Here is a 6,000-nt window from a genome sequence, read left to right as displayed (position 1 = left end):
AGCTCCTTCACTGTGATTACATCTATCCCTCCCTATCTCTGTCTAACTCATTTCTTGTACAAGTGTTCCCTGTGAAAGACAAACCTCAGTAGATGCAGCTTGGACAAGGCATGCAGTTGATCACTGTGTTTTTCTGTTCATTCATTCGCATCACGTTTCCTTCTGTTTGTTGGCAAAAAAAAAAAAAAAAAAAAAAAGAGAGAAATCTTTCATTGCCCACATGCAGTTGGTTCTCTGAGGAAAGCCGGTGGGAGTTGGGGCAAAGGAGGTTTAGCAGTGAGCGGGTGACTCCAGAGGAGAAGAGTGATGTGAGGAGAAGTAATGCCAGTCCCATGGGGCTGATGTGAGAAGAAATGGGGTGGGGAAGATGAGGAAGACTTTGGCCCACACAGTGACAGAGCAAAGCTCATTAGGGGACATCCTGGATCAATACCAACTGCCAAGTGCCTCTATAAATTCTTGTTTAAACACAACTATAAATAAATGAATAACTGGACTTTGGAAATGCCCATCAGTCTCTACCACTTTAAGCTCTCTCCAAATACCTCTCCAGTTAGCTGTACAAGTTCTGAACACCTGAAGAAGATGACAGGAAGGCACAAGGCACAGTAGGGCTCCTTAGGCTGCAATGGGACCCAGGGGGCTTTTGCTGCTGAGTCCATCAACCACCTCTGAAGAGAGAAGACTGTACAAAGTGCTCAAGAAGACCAAGTCAGAAGGAACAGAGAAGTTTCTTGGAGTATTAATGGGCCCCACTGAGGGCCAGTAACAAGCAAGCTTCCCCAGGGACTTGTTAGAGCAGATAATTGGAAGCCATGGTTACAGGCAGGCAAAGGCACTGGGATGGTGGCTGTGATGCTGAGGAAAGCCTCCTTTGCCTTATGAAGAAGAAAGGCCCAGCCCTGATTGCCAGACCCTTGGCAGGGAGATCCTGTCCCTCATGCTGGCTGAGGGCCCTTCCTGGGGCAGTGGGATGCAGGTTTGCATGAGGTCAAATGAAAGACAAGGGGACAGCATCTCCCAGGCTCTGCACCGGGTGCAAGGATGCCGTGAGGCCCAAGTCCCATGTGGGCAGTGTGTCTCATCCCAGCCTGTGGGATGTGAGAAGGGCCCAGTCTGAACAAGCAGTAAGTGACAACAGAAGTTTGAACTTCAGATCTCTCAGGCCCAAGGTGGAGGCACCATTTCTTCACTGGGAGCGTTTGGTTCTGGGGATGCCATGTTTGATGCTCACTCACATGCAGAGCTCCTGACTGACTGCAACACCACTGTGCTCCTATCAGCTGTGATATAACACAGTGATGCTGAACTCACTGAGATTTTCTCCCCTTAAGTCACAGCGCAGTGACTCTGACATCACAGTAATCCTGACCACTGCCACAACTCTGTAATTCTGACATCACTGCTCTCTACACCACCGAGACAACACAATGACTCAGGTGTCAGTAAGCTCCTATCCACTGCCACAGCACAGTGACTCCAACATCATCATGCTTGTACCCACTATCATAGAATCCTAGAACATCCTGTGCTGGAAAGGACACACAAGGATTATCAAGTCCAACTTATGGCTCCACACTACTACCCAAAAGGCAGACCATATCAGTGAGAGTGTTGTCTGAATGCTTCTTGAACTCCTGCAATCTTGGTGTTGTAACTCCTTTCCTTGGGGTCCTCGTCCAGTGCTCTGCTTTGGACACACTCCCATAGTTTTATGTCCTTTATGTTCTGTGATGCCCAGCAGTGCACCCAGTGCTCCAGGTGAGGCTGCGGCAGTGCAGAGCGGAGAGGGACAATCCCTTCACTCACCCAGCTGGCAATGCTGTGATCAGTGCACCCCAGGGGACGGTTGTCCTTCCTGGCTGCCTGGGCACACTGCTGACTCACGTTCAATTTGCTGTTGCCCAGGACCCCCAGTCCCTTTCAGTGGCACTGCCCTCCAGTATCCCATCCCGCATTCAGTGTGTATGTCCAGGGTTGTGCCTTCCCAGGTTCAGAATCAGGCACTTGTTCTTGTTATGCTTCATGCAGTTGGTGCTTGCCCAGTTCTCTAACTTGCCCACATATCTCTGCAAGGCCTCTCCACATTATTGTGCACATCTGAACTCAACCAAGAGGACTTCCGGCTCCCATGGTTCTGTGAGGAACAGAATCCCATTTCAGCCCCAGGCTTTCAAGCAGTGGATGAGACGCCTAACCCTAGCGATAGGATGAGATGGTCTGATAGTAATACGACAAAGGAAAATGGCTTTAAATTAAAAAGGGGAGACTTAGTTTAGATGTTAGAAAGACATTTTTACACACAGTCACAGGAAGAAATTGTCCAGAGAGGTTGTAGACGCCCCATCCCTGGACACATTCAAAGTCAGTATGGATGGTATCCTGGGCATCCTGATCTGGTGGTTGACAGCCCTGTCCATGGCTGGGGGCTTGGAACTAGGTTCCCTTTTAAGTCCCCTCCAACCTAAGCCATGCTGTGATCCTGTAATTTCACGCTTGCACTGCCTCAGCTCTACCACTACCCAAACAGGGGAAGTCCTCCTCCCAGTCCTTGTCTGTGTGTCATTTTTGTTACGGGTCATGCACAGAGGTTTCCAGATTCGGCTTTTACTTCTCTCATGGTCAAACTTCTTGTGGTACAAACAACCGTGCTTCTGGAATCCAGTGCACATGCTGATTAATTGAGCTGACTTTGAAGTACGTTCTGCAGTGATGACTGTGCTGCCTTGCAGGAGCTGCCAGCTCAGGAGGGCCATGGATATCTGCAGGGAGAGAAGGAAATCACCTCCCCTGCTGCTGAGCTGGGACGGGCTCCTGGGACACAGGGAGCTGATACAAGTGGGCAGAGCTGAAGGCAGAGAGACAACTGTGCCCAGGAGCAGCTCTTCTGTACAGCACAACAGGGCTGGGGGCATGATCTGCAGGTGACATGAAGATAGAAGGGGAAAGAGAGAGAGATTACAGGATGTGTGCAGTGTGAGTGTCTGTGAGCACACTGAAGAAGGTATCACACTCGCATCCCTTGAGAAGCATTTTGAGAAGCCCAGAGTGCATTTCTCACTATCCTTGACAAGGTAAGTCTTTTGCTCTAGGCAATGAATCTGCTTTTCCTAGAGGGATCGCTAAATATGGGACATCCCATTACGTATCAGGCAGAAGGCGCTCAATGTTTCTTTACTGTGGAGAAAGACTTGCTCTAGCTGAGGGCTTCCATTCTGCAGCATCAGAGCACAGCCCTGAGGGCTGTGTGTCCCAGGATGGCTGCATCCTGGGCAGCGGGGGTGCAGCCAGGTGCCCAGGGCTGTGGTGCAGAGCAGGGTCCCTGCTGTGCCCCAGGGGCTGTGTGCCGGGGCAGGGACTCTGCCGCCTGCCAGGCTCAGCACTCAGCCTGCCCGGGGAGGGCGCTGCGGGGAGACGTGTGGGGGGAAGGAGCCCCCCAGCAAGGCAGGGCAGGGGCCTTCTGCTGCCACAGCTGCTGCCTGGGGCATGGGGCTCCTTCCATTGCAGATGCCTTCATGTGAACAAGCGCCCCATCCTCCCCTCCCACCCAGCACAGCCTCTGCCTCCAAGGCCCTGGGGCCAGGCCATGAACTCCTTCACTGCAGCCACTGCTCCTCATAGCAGAGGTGCATTTCTCCTGACATGGGCTCCTTTTGCTCTGAGATCCAAGAGGATGAGAATTACAGCCCTGTGCCTATGCTGCCTGGGAGGTGTGTGGGCAGCTGGGGAAGGAGGAGGCTTCATGAAGTGCTTCTGGCAACAGCAGCACAGATGGGAGATGTTAACCTCCACTTCTGCAATTGCTCCTGTCCTAGGGGAGTTTCTTGGGACCACGTTGCCCACGTCTGCATTGCCCTTCACAAGCTCTGTGCAGTGCAGTTCTTTTAGACTGTGGAATGAGCTTGCTCTCCCCAGGAGACATCAGCTCGAGGCTACCACTGTGGGTGTGGCCTGGAAAGCTGCCACAGGCCCCAAGATGGGCACAGCTCCTCTGTGCTCTTCCTCCAATCTGAGAGCCTTTGCTCCATCCCTGTGAATCAGAAGCCTCACCATGTCCCTTTCATCCTTTCCCCAGAGCTGGGCTGAGAGAGAGCGGTTGGACCTTGTTGCTCTGCACAGCCCGGGCTCTTCTCTGGAGCAACCTGGGGGTGCAGCCATCCTCCAGCTGAGCAAGGGGCAGCACGGGCCAGGTAGGAACAAGCCTGACAGACAGAGCAACTTGACTCTTCTCTAAGGGAGAGTGAGGAGGTGTTACCTCTGTGCTCTGACTTGTGCTTAAACGAGGAAAGCAAACCTGAAGATTTTTACCATTTCGCTATTTATTTTGTGGGGAATCCAAATCCAAAAATAGAATCTGTATTTTCCTCTCATCTTCTAGAGAGCAAGGTGTGAAGTTTACTTTAGTCAGTGGGAGACTGCATACAACAAAGCTTTTTCATCCTATCACTCATACAGGATCTGAAGAAACAGAGATTTTGCAAATCACTTTGAAGTCAGGCTCTCCCTTACCCAAATGACAAAATGTGTGCAGATCTGGTTCAGTGCTGATCTCATGAGCATCTCTTTCCTTTGCCCAGCATGGCAGCATGAGCTCTGTGATTCTGATACTATAGACCCATCTCTGAAGGATGGAAATGTAGGATGAGATGAATTCCATCTTCCTCCCTTGCTGTGATAAAAAGAGAATATTCCCAAAGATGCACTGGTCAGAATCTGAATCAGTCAAAGCAAGGATCCAAGTGCAGAAAACTTCCCAAGTCAAATCTAAGAGACACTGGTGGAAACTTCCATGTCCCCAAAGGCTCAGAACAGGACTGGCTCCTCTGAAGTGTATTCTAATGTCTCCTTGTCTTCTCTCCTGCACTTCTCAGAAGTGCAGGAGCTGCAGCTGCCGCGTGTCTGCCAACGCCAGGAGGAGGAACTCGCTGATGGAGCTGCTGTTGGGCATCTGGGACTTCTGGGCCCCAGGACCTGTGGGCACAAGAACCTGTCCAAGAAATAGGAAAGTTAGTGACAAGGCATTCCACGTGGGAAATGTTCATTGTTGTCAGTGATGTGAGCTACATTTCATGCAGTTGGTTTTGCCATGAGCACCTCTGCGCTTTTTCTCTCAAGGAATCTGCCTTTTCCCTGTGTGTACATGGGAACGTGGTGGTGCTGTGGTGATGTTCTGTCCAGAACTTGTCAGATGAAATCATTTCTAATGCAGAAGTGCTTATCAGCATCTGCATTACCAATGCCGGAAATATGGGAGTTGAAAAGTTTTAATTATCTTTTTTTCCTGCAAAGTCTGGTCCCACTCACCACGGCCCGGAAGTGTTTAAGTCAGAAATCCTGAGCAGTTCTGCCGCACACATCGTGAATGACAGAGAGAGCTGAGCTTTAAAGGGATTCACTGCTGCTTATTTCAAGATAAGTGGAGCGGGTTGGGCTTGTTTCCACACACTCTGAACATGCAACTTATGGAGACAAAGGGAGAATGTTCTCTCAGGCCCTCCCACGTTACCTTGAAAAGAATGCAGACCCTGCTGAGAGTGGTGGAAACCACTGCCCATCATGGAATGCTCACCCTTTCTCAGGGGTCCTGAGCAAGGTCTCATCACCACACATCTGCCAAACGACACCTAACATTCATTTCACCAACCCCGGAGCATTTCCTTGCATATAGCATCTCTCCCCTTCATCCCTGCACATTGATCTCGATCCTGTGGGAAAAATTGGCATCCTAGAGGTCAGCTCACAGCTCTCAGGGACACTTCAAGGAGATGTGTGCCAGTGGTGGCATCTTATTAAGGGAAAGCAAACTCCTTCCCAGCCTCACAGACTACATTGCCCACAGCCCCAGGCAGTCACTCTCAGCCCCTGTGCACTGCAGAGGGCGATGGACACGTGCCTGGGGAGATGCTGCTCTGCTCTGCTGGAGCTCTGGCTGCATTCCTATTTGCTGTTCAGAACCCATCCTGTCTACAGAGCATTACCTAAGTGCATGTTCATGTTTGC

The sequence above is a fragment of the Gallus gallus genome, chromosome 33 (assembly GCF_016699485.2).
Source record: "Gallus gallus isolate bGalGal1 chromosome 33, bGalGal1.mat.broiler.GRCg7b, whole genome shotgun sequence".
Taxonomy (NCBI): Eukaryota; Metazoa; Chordata; class Aves; order Galliformes; family Phasianidae; genus Gallus; species Gallus gallus.
This window is presented reverse-complemented; position numbering follows the sequence as displayed.